Below are 21,038 nucleotides of genomic sequence, written 5' to 3'. Positions count from 1 at the left end.
AATAAACTCATTAGGAAAGTGTTCACTGAGGTCATAAATCAAGTGAGTCATTTCCCCATTGGCTTCCATACAATCGGACTTCTTTTTGCAGCCAGTGTAGTCGAAAGAATGCAGGGTTAAGGCACTTCTGCTTTGGCTTCATTTTTCAGAACCGGAGAGAGAGTTGAAAGAGTTGATGATATGATCAGATTTTTCTGATCTGAACTTTATCTTCTCTCTAGCTTTGTAAGCTCCAACACACACTCACACACACACACACACACACACTTACACTCACACACACACACACACACACACACACACACACACACGGGCATGAAAGTTGACATAGCCAATGAGGTAAGGGCAACAGTTTCTCTGCGGTTCACAATCCTGTTAGCTGAGTCAACACGCATCGGCTTTGGTTTATCCAATTACCTTCATTCAAGACAATTAAGACGAAATTCCAAAAACCACCTTGGCCAGAAAGGTGTACACCCCACACACACAAGCACACACGCACACACGCAAACACACACACACACACACACACACACACACTCACACACACAAGATACGAAAAACCACATCAAGACACACACATGCACACACACACACACACACACACACACACACACACACACACACACACACACACACACACACGTGGGGCCATTCAGAACCCTAGAACAACATTTGATCAGGACCCACTGAGCGTCCCTCGGGTGTTAAAAGCAAGCACGAGCCTGTAGCTGTTGGTGCCCCTTTGTTGTTTCAGCTTTCTGAATCGGGAGAGAAAGAAAGAAAGGAAGGTTTGTCCGATCGCAGGGAAAATAATAAAAAGGGCAACGTACCGAATCAATCGGTCGGCGCGACCATGTAGTGTAATTTCTTACTGACAAGTCTCATAACTCAAAAGCCTCTGGACATCCCGCGGCGCGGAGTGGAGATAGCACGGCGCGTGTTTGGTTTGAACGAGGAACGGGCCGAAAATGTCACGGCCTGATGAATGCTCGGCGGCGCAGATAAGACCAGCACGCACACACAAACGACACGTGCGCGTACGCGCTTTGTGATGCTAGGGACACACACACACAAACACAGTCCTATAAATAAGTCCTTGGTCCACAGGGGTCAAGTGGAGTCCAGCCCAGGCAGATAGCGGTGTCGTGCCCGGGGAGCAGTCTGTGGCCCGTGGCAACCCGGTGTCTGCTCTCCGTCTGTCAACCGCCGTGTACGCGCTGCACTGGGATCAGATTGCCGCGACTGAACTGTCGTTACGCAGGAATGCAGATCTGACCTGGTATCAGCGTCTGGGGGCTGCTACGCCTGTTTTGCTCCATCGCTGTCAAATAGACGTCAGACGCTGTGTCATAACGGAGGGGGGAGGGGGGAATTGGCGGGGGGGGCGGGGGCGGGGGGTGAAGGGATTGGGTCATACCAAGGAAAACATGGCTGTGGGGTGGGGGGGGGGGTTGAAGGGACTGGGTCATACCAAGGAAAACATGGCTCTGGTGTGTCCTCACTGAGAGGAAGAATGTGCTGGCTGACAGGCCGTTTCAACCAGGCCATTTGGAAGTGTTGGCCCGGCAAGGCAGAGCCAGAAAGCCAAATATTTGCACTATTGGGTCTCCGTCCTTTCTCTATATTCACCATCAAACCGTGCTGCGGTAGGGCCGAGTGCTGCGGTAGGGCCAAATCGCCGCCAACCTGACCCGGGTTACAGCTGTGTGAACTTTCTCCTGTACGCCATAGTTTTTTTCTGAACAGTAGTAGTACTACACTACTCACTATATGAGACGTGAGGGAAATTTGATGTATGTTCTCTACGTCAGCCATTCCCAACCTGTGCAAATTGAAAGTGCGCCGTCAAATAATTTGTAAAACATAGTGATCTTTGTGAGAGAAGAAAAGTAATTCTTATTATTATGTATGAGAATGCATTTCTCCATCGTTGAATGATAGTTTTTTTTTATTTGTGATCAATTATTCGTTAATTAGCTTATTGCAAACAGCCCCTCACTTTTAGTTTCTAGTTTCTGTGTGGTGCTGATGGACAACTCCTTTTATCGTTAGCGTTTAGCGTCAATTTTGGATTCGCATTTTCAGATGAGACCTACTGCTTCATACGACTGAGATGCTACTCTGGTTTTCAAGGAGTACATTTCACACAGCTGATCATCTCTCAACCACCCTCTGCAACAAAACCAGACGATGGCATGCCAAATCTTGATCCATACTGTTTGTCCTGGAATTAACTAAAATTCAGCTTTCCCATATTTCAATTTCGCAAATTTTAGACTCAATCGCGTTCTCTTTCTGACTCAGTCAGGCTCGATGGAAGACATTTGTTTGGCATACAGTAGATGATTATTCCACTTGATGTGCCTTTCATGTTAGTCACGGACGCACACATGAACAACAACAAAGTCGACTTTGAGTTATTACATTTCTGATCGTGAACTTTTCGGGAATAGCACATAAAGCCAGCCCATAGCCCTTGGTAATAGCCAGGAATTAGAGTTAAAGCCGCCCTCCAGTCAGTTTTCCACCTGTGTACAATCCTGCTGTACAGTGGAAATGAAAAACCGCACGCGGCGTCATCAACTACGTCACCAGTCTAATCTTTTGCACCAAAGTTCGTCTATTGGTAAGATGTTCCACTGCAACTTCAGACTGTTGTCCAAAAAGGATAACTCTCTCAGCGCGCTCTGCTGCTTCTGCGCTGCGCTTCCGCGTCCTGTGTGTTTTGGCCGAGCCTCGCTCCTACCTTCAATACGATCTTTGTCTCCCTTCCAGCCGGTCAGACTGGAAACAGTATGGCTGCCTCAACGCTGCTAAACATTCACCCAGAATATCAACATAACCAGCCAACAGATATCAAAGCTGGTGGGCATATAAGCAAAAGGAATTGAAAGAGCATAACTCGAACTGGTTAAAAGTCACAGCGTTTTGAGCCAGAACGAACTACGTTAGCAAACGTAGCTATGCCAACCTAACGGCAGATTGTATTCACTGTAATATATTGTATATTATTAATATGACAGGTCCGCATACGTGAGCGTTGACAACCATAAAGTCTGACGTCAGCACCCCCTTCTAGCACGTGAGCCAATTTAAGAGTTTGAGCCCAAAATAAGATTATCTGTCAACAAAATACAGTGGCGAACACTTTGGCTAATAGACCCTTCTCACGGGGGCCATTTTGTGCCGAAAAGGCAGGGTAAACAGAGGTGCAAGCAAAACAATGATTGGAATTTGGAAATCCTCATCAGTGTTTTGCTTGCACCTGTGTTTATTCTGCCTTTTCGACACAAAATGGCCCCCGTGAAAAGGGTCAATTAGCAGAGCAGGAAAAAACACGGCTACACATGAAATAGCTTCAAAATGACAAAAGTGACTGGAGGGGGCTTTAAGCTGTGGTGATGCAGGCCCTTCTCTAGGCTGCTTTGTGCTGAAGCCTCACAGGCATGTCACCCCCCTCCGACCCCCCATCTCCCCCCGCGAGCCCCTCCCCGCTCAGCCTCGTGTGGCCGCCGGCCAGCGCTTGCAGACTAGAGCGCAGGCTAGTCAATTGCCGAAATATAAACAACCACAAAACAATCTCTCCCCTTCTGTGCTTTTTTTTTGTACGCGATGCCGAGACAATCTGGGGGCTGAGTCACTTTGTTGTGTTTTGGGATTCCTTTCTGATTGGTTGTAGCCAAGTCACCGAGAGCAGCGCCGCCGCCGCCTCTCCAGCACGTTGACATTGACACCAGCGGCGTGCTGCTCTGCTCAGATCCACCGAGGCTCAGAGAGAGACAGCAGATAGTGCAGGAAGGTGATGGAGCCACGGAAAGAGGAGAGGAGTGAGAAAGCCCGGGATGGAAGAGGAGACAGGAAGGTGGGGGGGTGCTGGCTTGGGCTTGTCTTTCTGTCACTTCTGGTTTGGATTGGGCCCGCTCCCCTGGACCTTCTTCATTGTGAAGCACAGCTTCGAAGCAAACATGAACCTAAAGCTCCATCCAAGTCTCCCTCTGGCTTTCCCACCCTCCTTCACCCAGTCTTTTCCTCGCTCCCTCTCTCTCCCCTTCCCTCTGTCCTCCCTCCCTCTCTCTCCCCTTCCCTATGTCCTCGCTCCCTCTCTCTCCCCTTCCCTATGTCCTCCCTCTCTCTCTCCCTCCTTCCCTATGTCCTCCCTCCCTCTCTCTCCCCTTCCCTATGTCCTCGCTCCCTCTCTCTCCCTCATTCCCTATGTCCTCGCTCCCTCTCTCTCCCCTTCCCTATGTCCTCCCTCCCTCTCTCTCCCTCCTTCCCTATGTCCTCCCTCCCTCTCTCTCCCCTTCCCTATGTCCTCACTCCCTCTCTCTCCCCTTCTCTATGTCCTCCCTCTCTCCCCTTCCCTATGTCCTCCCTCTCTCTCTCTCTCCACTTCCCTATGTCCTCGTTCCCTCTCTCTCCCCTTCCCTATGTCCTCGCTCCCTCTCTCTCCCTGTCCCTATGTCCTCGCTCCCTCTCTCTCCTTCCCTATGTCCTCCCTCTCTCTCCCCTTCCCTATGTCATCGCTCCCTCTCTCTCCCTCCTTCCCTATGTCCTCACTCCCTCTCTCTCCCTCCTTCCCTATGTCCTCGCTCCCTCTCTCTCCCCTTCCCTATGTCCTCGCTCCCTCTCTCCCCCCTTCCCTATGTCCTCGCTCCCTCTCTCTCCCCTTCCCTATGTCCTCACTCCCTCTCTCTCCCCTTCCCTATGTCCTCACTCCCTCTCTCTCCCCTTCCCTATGTCCTCACTCCCTCTCTCTCCCCTTCCCTATGTCCTCCCTCCCTCTCTCTCCCTGTCCCTATGTCCTCGCTCCCTCTCTCTCCCTCCTTCCCTATGTCCTCCCTCTCTCTCCCCTTCCCTATGTCATCGCTCCCTCTCTCTCCCTCCTTCCCTATGTCCTCACTCCCTCTCTCTCCCTCCTTCCCTATGTCCTCGCTCCCTCTCTCTCCCCTTCCCTATGTCCTCGCTCCCTCTCTCCCCCCTTCCCTATGTCCTCGCTCCCTCTCTCTCCCCTTCCCTATGTCCTCACTCCCTCTCTCTCCCCTTCCCTATGTCCTCACTCCCTCTCTCCCCTTCCCTTTCCCCTTTGTTTTGAGCCAGCCAGCTTGTGTGTCGTGAGAAAGCCCTTTGGTTTCCTGATAAGACTGATTGGCTCCTGATAAAAGACTGAATCACTCTCAACTCTGTCTCTGTTGACTAATCCAGCCTCCATCATCCAACCTCATATCATCCAACCTCATATCATCCAACCTCCGAAAAAGAAAAAGGGGAATGAAAGAAAACGTAGCTTCAAGTTCACTTTAACGCCCGTGTGAAATACATGAAGGGAAAGGAGACTTTTCCAGACAAGTGCCAACTCGGCTTCAAGCCTCAACCTCCGGCTCTGAAAAATGAGTAAGTGCCAAAAACTGCAGTTCCTCGAATGGCCACTTGAGGCTGGCTCCAACTGCTAGTAAATCCCCATCGACCCCCCATGTTAAAATGTCCAAATTTACAGCAGAAATAGACACATTTACAGCCTGGTACAAAAGATGGTTTTGGTCTCTATAGCGAATTTCACCATTCATGACAACAACTATACAGGGATGAATTGTTTATTCCGTCTATGGCTGCAAAAAGAAGTCTGATTGTTTGATTGTATAGAAGTCGATGGGAAAACTTCTCACTTGATTCATGACCTCAGTAAACATTTTGTTAAGATTCAATACTTTATTGCCATTAATAAGTTGAGCAATGTATGTTTTATTGTATGTCTGTTTAGAATTCTGACAGAGTTTCTCACAACAAAATTCAAATTTTGTAAGATTCCAGCTTCCAGGCCTCTCTAGCTTAGAAAATAACAGGGCTGGCAGAGAACAGTTCGCAACAGAGCTGGCCTCCATTTTCAGCCACAGGGGGGCCCGAGACTTAAATTGCCAGGAGTCCCTTACCACCAAAACATTAGAGCCCTAGCATTGGCAGCCAGTGTTGATCCACCCGGCATAGGGACAGTAAGCAGAGGTTGAATGGCGGTGTTTACCTGGACAGTGTTGGTCTGCCCGGCACAGGGACAGTAAGCAGAGGTTTAATGGCGGTGTTTACCTGGACAGTGTTGGTCCGCCCGGCATGGGGACAGTAAGCAGAGGTTAAATGGCGATGTTTACGGGACAGTGTTGGTCCGCCCGGCACAGGGACAGTAAGCAGAGGTTAAATGGCGAGGTTTACCTGGACAGTGTTGGTCCGCCCGGCACAGGGACAGTAAGCAGAGGTTAAATGGCGATGTTTACGGGACAGTGTTGGTCCGCCCGGCACAGGGACAGTAAGCAGAGGTTAAATGGCGAGGTTTACCTGGACAGTGTTGGTCCGCCCGGCACAGGGACAGTAAGCAGAGGTTAAATGGCGATGTTTACCTGGACAGTGTTGGTCCGCCCGGCACAGGGACAGTAAGCAGAGGTTAAATGGTGATGTTTACTTGGACAGTGTTGGTCCGCCCGGCACAGGGACAGTAAGCAGAGGTTAAATGGCGATGTTTACCTGGACAGTGTTGGTCCGCCCGGCACAGGGACAGTAAGCAGAGGTTAAATGGTGGTGTTTACCTGGACAGTGTTGGTCCGCCCGGCACAGGGACAGTAAGCAGAGGTTAAATGGCGGTGTTTACCTGGACAGTGTTGGTCCGCCCGGCACAGGGACAGTAAGCAGAGGTTAAATGGCGGTGTTTACCTGGACAGTGTTGGTCCGCCCAGCACAGGGACAGTAAGCAGAGGTTAAATGGTAGTGTTTACCTGGACAGTGTTGGTCCGCCCGGCACAGGGACAGTAAGCAGAGGTTAAATGGTGGTGTTTACCTGGACAGTGTTGGTCCGCCCGGCACAGGGACAGTAAGCAGAGGCTAAATGGTGGTGTTTACCTGGACAGTGTTGGTCCGCCCGGCACAGGGACAGAGGAGGGGCGGACATTAAAGCTCTGTGATCTGAGGCAGAGGAACGACGACGGCACTCTGGCTGATATGAGCCAGCTGCTGCTGGGGCCACGGAGGCCGTCGCGTCTGCCCGCTCCACCCACACACACACACACGCACGCACATACACACACACACACACACACACACACACACACACACACACACACACACACACACACACACACAAGAGTGCCCTCTTCAGACCCTCGCCCCCCCATATCCTGTGTGTCATATCCTGTGTACTCCTGACCGGACAAACTCATCGCTTGTCGTCAAACAAACTATTCGCCGCCCTCCGTCAACCCTGCTCCTATCTCCCATATCCTCCAGCCAATACATATCTCGCCTGGACATTGCCTTGATGAAAAAACAACGCAGCTAAAAGTAAGAAGTGTGACAGTGTCAGTGCAGACCGTGCATGACTTGAATCTCCACTATATCGGCCTAGGCTACGCACCTTCATCTCTCCCACTCCACACCTGCACCAGCTCTCCTGCACTCGCTCTCGCCTCCCATTTGGCTTTATTTTGTGGTAAGCATTTTGATTCATCTCCTCATATCATACGAGCGCTTTTTACCTGCGCTAAATTGACAGCCTACGTCGTGCGAATCAATCAATCGCTCGCGCTTGTTGCCCAACTGCATTTCATTCCATTATCACGTTTGGTAGCCGATACGGGAGAGCCATTAAGTGCTTTAGTTGCCACTAAGCTGTGCGGAACTGTGGATTACTTGGCCCTTGTGTTATTAGCGCTGTTGCAATTCAAATTAATTATCTGTGTCTCTGCTCGTTTGTGAAGCGGTAGTCTAATCTGCTTGACTCTGCACTGGGCCTGGCAACATAGCCTATCTTATAGGTCACAAGATATTAGGATAGCCACAAGATTAGGCTATTTAATATGCTGTTAATGAATTTATTTATTTGGAATATTTCCAACCGGCCACTGTGGCCGTTGAAGTTTCAATCTGCCAGCTCACTGCACGTGATACCGGCTAACGGAATCTCTCTCACACACACACACACACACACACACACAAGCTCTCCAGTCTGTCCTTTCCTCCCAGTTCCTCAGCTGTCCTCCCTCCTCCTCCTCTCTGAGCTCCTTTAGCTACATAAAGGACTGACGGTCAACCTCTCTCCCCACACACACTCCCCACACACACACACACACACACACACACACACACCCCCACACACACACTGACGGTCCAGGCTGGATGCACCACACACTCCCCACACACTGACGGTCCAGGCTGGATGTCCCCACACACTGACGGTCCAGGCTGGATGTCCCCACACACTGACGGGCCAGGCTGGATGCACCATGATATCGGCACGTCATCGGTGTCGGCCGAGAAAGGCTTTCAAATTAAATATTGGCATCTGCCCGAAACAAAAATGTCTGCCGATATGACAGGCTGATAAAATGACACTTTAATTATGCCCAAATTCGCTATGCTTACATAAAAAAAATATGGCCTGTTTTACATAACCCAAGCTGAAGTAGTTGCCCAGTGAATGTGTACATTTTGAAAAGCATTATATTTATGTCTGCATCTGCCAATGCGCCATCACAATAAAAGTAGGCATGACAATGTGTTAATTCCACTGCAGGAAAGACGATGTTCTCTGAAAGTAGGTAAAAACTAGAATAACCGCACCGCGAATATATGCCAAGTGAGCAGTCGACATCCATGTCTGTCCAGACTTAGACGTTTGAGTCAAATGTGAATAAATTCTGTCAAGGTGTTACTGAGATATTGCGTTACCGAGCTTGAAAATGGCATTTGTGAGGTCACACTGACCTTGACCTTTGACCACCAAAATGTAATCAGTTCATCCTTGAGTCCAAGTGGACGTTTGAGGCAAATTAGATAAAATTCCGTCAAGGCGTTCCTGAGGTATCGCATTAACGAGCGGGCGTGAGGTCACAGTGACCTTGAACTTTGACCACCAAAATCTAATCAGTTCATGCTTGAGTCCAAGTGGACATTTGAGGCAAATTTGAGGAAATTATATCAAGGCATTCCTAAAATATCACGTTAAAGAGCTTGAAAATGGCGTTCGAGAGGTCAGACCTTAACCTTTGACCTTTGATCACCAACATCTAATCAGTTCATCCTTACGTACAAGTCGACGTTTGAGCCAAATTGGAAGAAATTCCGTCAAGGTGTTCCTGAGATATTGCGTTAATGAACTTGGGAATGATGTTCGTGAGGTCACAGTGACCTTGAACTTTGACCTTTGACCACCAAAATCTAATCAGTTAATCCTTGAGTCCAAGTTGACGTTTGAGGCAAATTTGATTAAATTCCATCAAGTCGTTCTTCAGATATTGCGTTAACGAACATTGGACGGACGTTCGGACGGACGGACAACCCGAATCCATAATGCCTCCGGCCTGGCTATTGCCAGCGGAGGCATAGAAAAGCAGCATATATCATTAATCGGCCAAAAGAGTTGGAAAATATCAGCATATCGAATATTGGCCACAAAAAAGCAATATCGCGCATCACTACTTTGCAAGGACAAGCTCTCTCCCCACTTAAAGCACTGACTGACAGTCCAGACTGGGACACAAAAGTAGTTTCAACAGGCACTCGACTGGCCCAGAAATACAACCTGAGACATTCACAGAGGTCTGAACAGAAACAAGGAGGGCGGAAAGATTGGAGGAAGGAGAGAGAGAGAGAGAATTTTCTCATTGGCAGGAATGAGAGTTGACAGTGAAATAGCCTATAGAGACAGTCCGCATGTCTGGGAACGTCCACAAAATGTTAAACGGCTGGCGCGCGAGTGGGGTAAAACCGCCGATATATCTCATGGGCTGACTCACCAAAAGACGGTGCTGCGGCTCTAAACTACATGTTTGGGGGTTCTAGAGCAGAACACAAGACGTCTGCTCAGATGTGCGTTTACTGCGGTGGTTGAATCCCCGATCGTGTCTGCCTGGGCTGGGCTATCAGCTAAATTCTAACTTTGCTGAATGGATAGAACGGGGGAATTTACCCCACCCTGACCCCGCCCCCAGCAAAGGCTGAGCCAGCTAACCCAGCGTCTATTGTGGGCGTTCCTAGGGCCTGTATGGGCGTTCCCAGACATGCGGACTGTCTCTTTAACAACAGGAGTCCATATCCTGCAGGATAGTTTCCCTGGCACATGTTACATTCATGTTGCATTAGACAGAGCATTCCAGTGCGCTTCCTCCCGCAACACTCTCTCATGACACATGGCCAAGGGGACAGCCGGATTCCTCCCGCGACACTCTCTCATGACACATGGCCAAGGGGACAGCCGGATTCCTCCCGCGACACTCTCTGATGACACATGGCCGAGGGGACAGCCGGATTCTGCAGATGGCATGCGAGCGGAAATCTTTCAAACGCGTAAAGTTGCCCGAAGCTTCCTATCGGCGGTTATACGGGAGCTACATTCGAGCGCTTCATTATCAACACTAGAGAGATGGATGACAACGCTCTTGTTGGACGGTCCAAAAGCAATAATATAATCTGATCCTTAGAAACTGTTTTGTGTCAAAATTCCTCCGTTTTTCGAGGTTTCGCCATTGGAGCCGCTCACATCTGCTGTATCTAAAACACCAGAAATCACGTAAACACTAACAATAGTCATTTCTTGATAGAGATGTCTGTGCGCTTGGCCAATAAACACATGTTGCGCTGGGTTGTTGGAGTGCACAGTATGAATGTGTGTCTTGAACATGATCTGCTGTGCTGCTGCATGACTTCTTTCTTTAGGGTAGCATTGTTTTGAAATAGGCATTATAAAGCAGAGCCAAAACACAAATCTCTATCCAGATCCACACATTATGGAGACTGCTTTATACAGTACATAGAAGGACGATGCACACATACTGTATATCAGTGGTTCTCAACGTGGAGTCTGGGGACCACCAGGGGTCCTTGAGGGGGTTCCAAGGGGTCCCCAGCAGATTTATGCCTTTTTAAACTACACAATTATTTCATTTATCATGAGTTTAAACAATTAGAGAATGGAGAAGAATTACTATTTTGATCATAGTTTCTGTTATCTCTCTACCAACAATACACATAGTCCTGGAATTCTGGACAAAATCAAATCTGACAATAAAAAATATTGTCAGACACGAGAGACAAAATCTCATCAAAAATGGGGTCTGACTGTGGCCCTAATGTGGACTAAGTTAGGGGTCCTTGATATGAAAAAGGTTGAGAATCACTGCTGTAGATAATGCACAGGCCACATTCAAATCTGTCTATTTGGCATACGAGCACCATTCTCTCTGTCTCTCTTTGTCTCTCACACCCACTCACACAAACACACACAAACGTAAGTCTCCAGAGAGTTCAGATGTGTGTCTCACACACACACAAACACACACACAAATGTAAGTCTCCAGACAGTTCAGATGTCTCTCACACACAAACACACACAAAGTAAGTCTCCAGACAGTTCAGATGTCTCTCACACACAAACACACACAAATGTAAGTCTCCAGACAGTTCAGATGTCTCTCACACACAAACACACACAAAGTAAGTCTCCAGACAGTTCAGATGTCTCTCACACACAAACACACACAAAGTAAGTCTCCAGACAGTTCAGATGTGTCTCACACACACAAACACACACACACAAAGTAAGTCTCCAGACAGTTCAGATGTGTCTCACACACACACAAACACATACACACAAAGTAAGTCTCCAGACAGTTCAGATGCCACTTGCCACGTCAGTTGACATAGGGCCCAATTAAAGGGGAGGATTAAGCCAGGGCTGGATGACCTCCCCAGGAATCTCTCCGAGATGCTCTGTATGTGTATACTGTCAAACCCTCTGACAGACCTTGCCTTTAAGCACTTTCACCTGCTAATTAAGGACTATTGTGTGTGTGTGTGTGTGTGTGTGTGTGTGTGTGTGTGTGTGTGTGTGTGTGTGTGTGTGTGTGTGCACACATACACCTGTGTATCTCCTATGTGATTTGCGAGTGTGAGTGTGAGTGTGTTGTGTGTGTGTGTGTGTTGTGTGTGTGTGTGTGTGTGTGTGTGTGTGTGTGTGTGTGTGTGTGTGTGTGTGTGCGCGTGTGTGTGTGTGTTTGTGTGCACACATACAGGCCCGTAGCCAGAGTTGAGAAATACAGAGGTCATTTTAGCGCGGCGGGGGGGGGGGCACACAGAGAGCAAATTGTTGCATTTCCGATCAACTGTGGCATTAAAACATCAATGACAGATGAATAGATCTGGGGACCGGGGCTATTTAATTTTTTTTTTTTTTTGTGTGTGTGTGTGGAAAATACCGAGGTCATGACCTCGGTGTCCTCAATGGTAGCTACGGGCCTGCACACATACACCTGTGTATCTCCTATGTGATTTGCGAGTGTGAGTGTGTGTGTGTGTGTGTGTGTGTGTGTGTGTGTGTGTGTGTGTGTGTGTGTGTTTGTGTGCACACACACACCTGTGTATCTCCTATGTGATTTGCGAGTGTGAGTGTGTGTCCGTTCACAGAGCGAGCACGTTTGCAAGACGAATGCACCCGAGAAATGTCAGCAATAGATTTGCAGCCCGAGAAGCTCCTGTGTAAATATTTGACTTAAGCATTGTACGCGTTTTGGCGTTCGCTCCAGCACACGTCAGCGTGCAAAAAGACACGGGTTGTCATTTATTACATTAAGTTATTAGATGTTTTGGTGTGTGTGTGTGTGTGTGTGTGTGTGTGTGTGTGTGTGTGTGTGTGTGCTCTGTCACCAACACGGAAAGCCAGCCAGACGTAATTAGTTCTTCTACTCTAGGTTTCCATTCTATCTACACTGAAGCAAGAGGGGCTCCAAGATACAGAAGAGCCAAATGTGGTGGGAAGTGTATTGTTTCTAAGTCGGGGATGATCAAGGGGGATCAAAGGGATGAGTGGATGAGGACAGGATGGATGTTGTTTTTTAGCCACACAGCACTGCTTGCTTGCTTGGTCAGTGATTGGCGAGTTGCGCGATCACTGGAGAGGCAATCTGTAAATCACGCCCCAAAAGTCTATTTGACTCTAAATGGGACCATAATTTACAACATCATGCTGCATTGAAGAAGACTTGAAACTAGCACTTGAGACCATAAACTCATTAGGAAAAGTGTTTACAGAGGGCATCAATCCAGTGAGAAGTAGGGTAATTTTCTCATTGACTTCCATACAATCTGATTTATTTTGGCAGCCAGTGGAGTCACCCTCTTCAGGCCATTTGACAGAATGCAGGTTTAAGGCACTTCCACACTGGTTTCATTTTTTCAGAACTGGAGGTTGCCCCTTGTTTGGGACAGAGAAGACTTAGTTGTAATGGTAGCAGGACATTCTCAGCTGTAGCCACTGAACCCTTTAATCTGGCTTTAACGGGGCAGTAGCCTTCTGAAACAACAGCCGACTTTTGACAACTGCTCAATCCGCAGGCCCAAAACGGAGGCATTAGGATTCGGCGAAGATAGAGCCAAAAGGTCCATGCACTGTCCGATTTGAGATGAAGACGATTTCTGGTTGTTTTATACATGGTGTGGCATTCTCTCTCTTCTTTAATGACACTGCTGCTGAAACTAGCCTGGGAGAAAACAACTGCGGAAGAGGCCTCAGCCCGTCCGGCTGACACTTGGTGTTGACGGACGTCTCAGAGAATCTGCGATGTATAGGGGCCGCAGTTGGCTAACTGCCGCCCCCGGAGGAGAGCGGGCCACTCGGGGTTCAACCCTGACAAATGTCCAGCTGCTATGTGGGAGCCGGAGGAAGGGATGCCTTGTTGAATGCAGGCCCGGAGAATCTGCCGCCATGCTGTCGATAAGATAAGGCTTCTCAGTGAACGGGTGATGGACCGGGCTGAACTGGTCACTTCTCACACTGGATGTTGTCGAATGGAGCTATCAAAAGACCTCAGCCAGCTGACAGGTTTGACATCATGGTCTTCAGACCCTGGTCTCCTCTAAAACGCGGTATACAAATCCAAGTTATTATAATAATAATAATAATCATTATTATTATTATAATTATTATTATATTCCACAAAGATAATCAGTTTAACATCATGTTCCACAAAGGTATTCAGTTAATCATGTTGATGTTGGACACAGAAAAGCAATAAATCATCACACACTGAATAAAGCTGTCATTAGAACTGTAAACCGTCTAAAACAGGGGTGGCACATGAGAAACCCAGATTGTTGCTGGGGGCCAAAGAATATTGTCATGCGGCAACCTCTAATTCTATCACTAGATTAAATTATAGAAAATATATGCACTTATTTTCTGCATTTATTATATTGAAAATCATCAATTTAGGTAATCTCATTAGGCCTTGGCCACACTGATCCGTCAGAAAATGGACAGAACGGATAGACGGATAGATTTATGTCCGTTGCATGTACAAGTAACCTACTTGTACAGCAGGTGGCGGTAAGCACCTTGAAGGTGTCAGCGACCCGCCTATAAACCGAGAGAAGAAAGCTGGCGTCAGCTCTGTGCGCTACGTTACTTATGTGGCAATAAAATGCCACCGAATGACCAGATTAGATGGTGAAATCAGACGGTGACACTGACTATCACGTTGTACAACAGCGGGATGGTGTACACAGCATTAATTATAGCCTCCTTCACCGCCTCGGCCGCCATCTTCTTTGAAAAGTTGAAACAAATCTCGGGACGCCTCCTCTCGTGACCTCGACTCTGATTGGCTAAACGGACAGTGACTATCCGACCATCCGACCATCCGATGCGTCCATCCAGAAAAAGTTCATCCCTCTTCAACTTTCTGTCCATCAAACCGCATGCAAATTTTCTGGATACGTACGCTTCTGAGTACTCCACGGACAGTCGGACAGCTGTCATTGAAAATAAATGGAAGTGAACAGAGAAATGAACGCACACGGACAGACAGACACCATGGATCAGTGTGGCCAAGGCCTTAGATTTTTTTGGCCTCATAAGTAAAATGGTGTGGTTTGTCTTAGACCTCCCGGGCCAGGCAGGTCCATCATGAGGGCCAGTTTCTGGCCCCCGGGCTACATAATGCCCGTCGCTCTAAAACATACTAATATTTGCCGTGTTCCTCCAAGTGCAATAAAGAAAAACTGTTCTTATTAATGACTTTGAGTGGACTAGTTCTTCTCTGCCTCTTCTTCCTTCTTTCTCCTCTGTCTCAGCCACCAGGGTCTCGATTTCGTTAGGCTCCAATAATATCTTCTTCTTTTGTGTCTGATAACAGCAAGTTCAATGTTTTTCCCTCCTGACTGGACCACTTCAAGCAAAGCTTTGATGGCTAGCTTGATTGATTGCCTCGTTGTCACCAGCGATGGCTTCATCTGTGTAATTCTTCTCGAAGAACTCCCTCACCGTCTTTGCACTCCGGCCAATCGCATTTGCCTCCCAGGCATGGTAGATTCCTGAGGGGTCTGTCTGGTACGGCCTGGTCCCAGGCATGGTAGTTTCCTGAGGTGTGTCTGGTACAGCCTGGTCCCAGGCGTGGTAGGTTCTTCCTGAGGGGTCTGTCTGGTACAGCCTGGTCCCAGGCGTGGTAGGTTCCTGAGGTGTGTCTGGTACAGCCTGGTCCCAGGCGTGGTAGGTTCCTGAGGTGTGTCTGGTACAGGCTGGGTGGGTGGGCATCCTGTCATAGTCAACGCCAACAATTAAAGCGGAGATGCCAAACGGCCTGTGTACATTGCTCTGAGTGTAGCGCTGTTTCAGCACGTTATGTATTCCACCGTGACCGGGTCCTCAACAGTGTCTCTGCCATTCAACCCGAGCTCTGCTGATCACAATACGGGCGTCTGCCGTCAGGCCTGGAAACGCCATGCAGACATGCTCATCACAGGCACATAGGCATAGCTTTGCTCCAGACTTCTTCTCAACACCAAGGACAACAATGTATTGAGGTCTGATTCTCACCACAGTGAGTGGAGCCTTTCTTTACAGCTTCTTGAGCGTATTCTACCTGGAAAAGATGACCACCAGGAGAAAAGACAGTAATTGCTCTGTCATATCTTGCTGCGGCTGCCATTATGCTGCAAGACGCTAACACAGGAAAAACATCGAGATGATTGCAACTCACTCAGGTCAGTGATGTTAGACGGGCAGCTGCTCTTACGGAGGATCAAAGCACCCTTCTGACATCATCGGTGATGTCAATTGTGGTGTCACTCTGAGTGATGTCATCAGTGATGTCATGTCAGTCAAGAGGAGGAGGGTATTTACATCAATGTCACTAGTTTGCCGAAGGTGTATGACATCATCGGTGGGTATGACATCAGTGATTTAGGTGCTGGAGAGTAACTTGCCCAAGGATGTGCAGCCCCCGCCTCAGCCAACCACTGCAATGCACTATCTACTGTCCCCCAAAGCTCCACGAAGCGCTGGACATGCAGTCAGGGATCATCCATGCAGCAGAGAAGGACTGGAAGATGCCTTCGACTCCACCGACAGCCCCAGACCCATCACAGCACTCAAATACATGTGGTACAAGCCCTGATCAGCTGTCAACTGGCCCTGTGGTAGGCCGGATGCCAAACAGATGCACTGAAATGTGTTGCTAGTGTATTTTCCTGTGGTTTCAAGTCCCGGTCTGGTTATAACATTTGGTACATGTATGGAATGGAGTCTTGCAGCAAAGTAAACATGCAACGACAGCAAAGAGGAGACCGGGAAATGGACGAGCCATATAGGGTTTTTCTTAGATGACAAACTTGTTCTTGGTGCTCGAGCTGCTTTTGGTAGCCGTGTCTGCGTGAGACTGGTAGCAGATAGTCATCTTCATGGGGATCCCCAAGCGCTCCTTGTAAACTCTCCCTATGTGCGTTACGGCGTCCTGATTCTCGTAGTCCGCTGTCCAGATGGCTATTTTATCTCCATTTGTGCGGATGTTGACCACGGCCCCGCAGACCTCGTCACTGTAGTTGTCAAAGGCCTCTCCGACTAAGCACAGCAGCGTTTCCAGCCAGAAGCGGTCCAGGTCTACTCTCCTCTGTTGCTTGTTGAGCGTGGTCAGCCAGCGTCCACCACGCTTGTTCCTCTCATCCTCCCACATGGCCTCGATGCCATCCTTAAAAAGGGAGTAATCACAGCCTGACATGAGGTTGCTTGGCAACTGGATACGGTTGTAGAGCGCCCAGAAATCTTCAATCGTGTCAAATTTAAAGATGAGTCGCAGGTTGGCCTGCCATGTTTTGCTCTTGTCATTCTTGAAGAACCAGAGAGACCACCTGTTCTGGAGGGGGTGTTTGATGTAGGACTCTGGGCTCACAATCTCTTGTCCAGTCTCCTCAGGTCCATCTCCATCACCTTGGTGTGGACTTGGGTTGGTTTCTGGTTCGGCAGATGCCATCTTACAGATTTCTGTTTGGAAAGCTGCCTCCTCCTCTTACTGGCCGTCTACTGGTCCTATTATACCACCAGCAGGGTAGGATTTATGACATCACTGATGATGTCACTATGTATTTTATGACATCACTGATTATGTAACCATGCTTCAGAGAAGGATTTATGACATCACTGATGATGAAACACGTGTGCACCGACGTAGACTAGTAGTAGTTTGAAGTGTGAAGCTATTAGAAATCCAGTAGGTGGCGATAATAAAACATAAGGATGCCAATCACCATAAAACTCGAAAAAGAAGATAGTACGCATACATTTACTGTATAATACATTTATTTTTGTCATTGTTCAACTGGCCATTTTGGTAAATAAACATGTACATGTAATTTCTTTAGCAGAGTACCCAGCACGCTTTGCCTCATCTGCTATTAATACCTGTGATCGCTAGTTGCATGTTCATTTGGTGTCAGTGGATTCTCCTGTGGTTTCAAGTACCGGCGTGGGTTATAACATGTGCTATGTAGTCTCGTATGGTTCTTTCTGGATTGCATTATGCAGTCTGCAGCAAAGTAAACATGCACCGACATCAAGAAGGAGACCAGGAAGTGGACGAGCCACATAGGGCGTTTCTTAGATGACAAACTTGTTCTTGGTGCTCGAGCTGCTTTTGGTAGCCGTGTCTGCGTGAGACTGGTAGCAGATAGTCATCTTCATGGGGATCCCCAAGCGCTCCTTGTAAACTCTCCCTATGTGCGTTATGGCATCCTGATTATCGTAGTCCGCTGTCCAGACGGCTATTTTATCTCCTTTTGTGCGGATGTTGACCACGGCCCCGCAGACCTCGTCACTGTAGTTGTCAAAGGCCTCTCCGACTAAGCACAGCAGCGTTTCCAGCCAGAAGCGGTCCAGGTCTACTCTCCTCTGTTGCTTGTTGAGCGTGGTCAGCCAGCGTCCACCACGCTTGTTCCTCTCATCCTCCCACATGGCCTCGATGCCATCCTTAAAAAGGGAGTAATCACAGCCTGGCATGAGGTTGCTTGGCAACTGGATACGGTTGTAGAGCGCCCAGAAATCTTCAATCGTGTCAAATTTAGAGATAAGTCGCAGGTTGGCCTGCCATGTTTTGCTCTTGTCATTCTTGAAGAACCAGAGAGACCACCTGTTCTGGAGGGGGTGTTTGATGTAGGACTCTGGGCTCACAATCTCTTGTCCAGTCTCCTCAGGTCCATCTCCGTCACCTTGGTGTGGACTTGGGTTGGTTTCCGGCTCGGCAGACACCATCTTACACATTTCTGTTTGGAAAGCTCCTCCTCCTCTTGACTGGGTGTAGGATTGATCTGTAAGTCCACTCATACTCGTACTAATCCTGTCATCTACTGATCCTATTTATACCACCAGGAGGGACATCAATGATGATGTCACCATGCATCAGAGAATGATTTATGACATCATTGATGATGTCACCATGCATCGAGAAGGATTTATGACATCACAGATGATGTCACTAGGAGTTATATCACCGATGATGTCAGAAGATAAGTAAGTAAATAGAATAGTATGCTATATTTATCATTTTGGCCAGGGCAAGGCACGGCGGGCCCTACATCTGGCTTTGTCCAGGGCCAAAATGGGACCAATTTGTGTGCTCAATGATTGTGGGACATGGGTATGACATGGGCGTTTACCCCCCAGGACAGATGGTCCGGTCCGTTCAAGGCAAGTGACAAGATAGATAAGATCGATTCGACTTCCGCAATAACACTGCCTCTCCCCCCTGCTGCTGAATCCCTCATCCATGCCTTCATCTCCTCCCACCTTGCCTACTGCAACTCCCTCCTCACCGCCATCACCTCCCGCTCCCTCCATAGACTCCAGATGTTTCAGAACTCAGCCGTCCGCCTGCTCACTCATACCTGGGCCCACATCACTCCTGTCCTCCACTCTCTCCACTGGCTCCCCATCAAAGAACGCATCAACTTCAAATTACTCCTCCTCACCTTCAAAACCTCCACTGCCTGGCCCCCCTTATCTAACTGACCTCCTCCTCCCCATCACTCCACCTGTACCCTCCGATCCTCTTCCACTGTTCCCCTCACCGTTCCACCATCCAAACTCAAAAGCTTTGGAGACCGAGCATTCTCGAGAGCAGCACCCCGGCTTTGGAACTCCCTCCCCCAGCCTGTCAGAGACTCACCCTCACTCTCCACTTTCAAATACTAAAACCCTACCTGTTCTCCCAAGCTTACAACCTCCCCTACCCTTAACCACCTCCTCCACCCTAGCCACCCCTGCTCCCCATCCCTCCCTCCCCTCTGTTTTCCACATATCCCTGATTAGACATATTATTATATATTATTATTATTTGTATCATTTGTATTGCATAATATTATATATGATTTGTATCTGTTGCCTGTTGCTCATTTGTCTATTGTTATTTGTATCTGTTGCCTGTTTCTATTTTTCTTGTTTTCTATTGACTCCCACTGTAAGAGTCTTTGGGTCATTGAAAAGCGCTATATAAAATAAATAAATTATTATTATCATCATCCTACAATGTAGGCATTTAAATCCGTGCAGATGGATTCAACAAAAGTGAAGACTGTGGTAAGGTGATCATTTATCCACCTTATTTCTAGATGCCATGATGCCTTACATGAAATAGATCTCCATGAAGTGAGCAACAATCTCGCACAGTTTGACTTCCGGTTTAGCGATTTTAACCCTAAACCCCCGTAGCGCGTCCAGCTTGGCAAAAATCTCATTGATAAATATCCAGTTGTTCAAAGAGTAACAGAAATAGCGGATGTGATAGATACAATTATTCCATAGACTGAATTCCCTCAAATAAGTCGTCAAACGAGTGTATTTATTGTGACAAGCAACTTTTCTTTCCTCAGCGTCGGAGTTTTAACGAGGAAATGTGCAAGCTGCAACAATCAGTCACGTTCTGAACCGGACCTTGGCTTGCACCCATCATTATTTGACAGCGGGGCGTTCAAAAAGAAGGTGTTGGATCTGTGCTTCTGTGGTGATATAGTGGAGATATGAGCATCTCTAGTATTTCTACAGTATGCTGTTCTGTGAAGTGTGGACCGCAGCACGCAGACAAAACAGACCGTGCCGACGCTACACATCGCTACGAGAGCCCCGCGCCGCGCTCCCACGTGCAAACAGGGGGCGCCCTTCCTGCATCTGTTCCGCAGCTCGCGCCCCTAGGCGACCCGCGGTATGCTGTTTTTTTTAACCCACACTATGTGATTGGCTTCGCTTCCCAAAGTCTGATCCGGCAGCGCGTGTTGAAACAAAACAAACTTTCACTAGATCCCTGCTTTTCTGAATTAACCCCCCCTGGCTGTACTGCTACTCCACTGTCTCTGTATCTTGATCTCTCTCTCTGCTCTCTAATGACAGTCCATGGGGCAGATAGGCAGATATATTTACACTGGTGGGGAAGGGGGGGTCATCAGCCATCCAAGCCCGGTACAGGCCTCCAGCTCCAGAGGGGCGTGGGGTGGAGCCAGAGGAAAGCCCTGGATAGCTGGCCCCTCCCAGGAGCAGGGCATATCTCTGTCTGCTCAGAGCTCTCCGCTTTAGATGGGACCAAAGCCGACTCTCTCTCACACACACACACACACACACATCAGCCCCTGGGGGAGAGAGAGAGAGAGCGAGCGCGGGGAGACTACTGCTAGCGCTGCTGCACACGGGCCAAAAGACACCCAGACAGAAGACAGCCAGTGTTGCTATTTGTTGCTGTTGTTTTTCC

General features: G+C 48.4%; 3 pseudogenes across 3 annotated transcripts; all 3 read right to left on the bottom strand.

Moving 5' to 3' along the window:
- Positions 1–15,060: 15,060 nt before the first annotated feature.
- LOC310775627 (proteasome subunit alpha type-7 pseudogene) lies at positions 15,061–15,959 on the bottom strand (annotated as a pseudogene). Its single transcript has 2 exons — positions 15,547–15,959; positions 15,061–15,358 (listed from the first exon to the last, which is right to left on the bottom strand). The product of its transcript is annotated as a proteasome subunit alpha type-7 pseudogene (transcript).
- A 669-nt stretch (positions 15,960–16,628) lies between these two features.
- Positions 16,629–17,279, bottom strand: LOC310774592 (eukaryotic translation initiation factor 4E-1A pseudogene; annotated as a pseudogene). Its single transcript has one exon. The product of its transcript is annotated as a eukaryotic translation initiation factor 4E-1A pseudogene (transcript).
- A 623-nt stretch (positions 17,280–17,902) lies between these two features.
- LOC310774765 (eukaryotic translation initiation factor 4E-1A pseudogene) lies at positions 17,903–18,553 on the bottom strand (annotated as a pseudogene). Its single transcript has one exon. The product of its transcript is annotated as a eukaryotic translation initiation factor 4E-1A pseudogene (transcript).
- Between the last annotated feature and the right edge of the window lie 2,485 nt (positions 18,554–21,038).

The sequence above is a fragment of the Poromitra crassiceps genome (genome assembly GCF_964638095.1).
Source record: "Poromitra crassiceps genome assembly, chromosome: 4".
NCBI classification, from domain to species: Eukaryota; Metazoa; Chordata; class Actinopteri; order Beryciformes; family Melamphaidae; genus Poromitra; species Poromitra crassiceps.
Note: the sequence above shows the minus strand (reverse complement) of the source record. Positions and strands in the feature narration are given on the sequence as shown.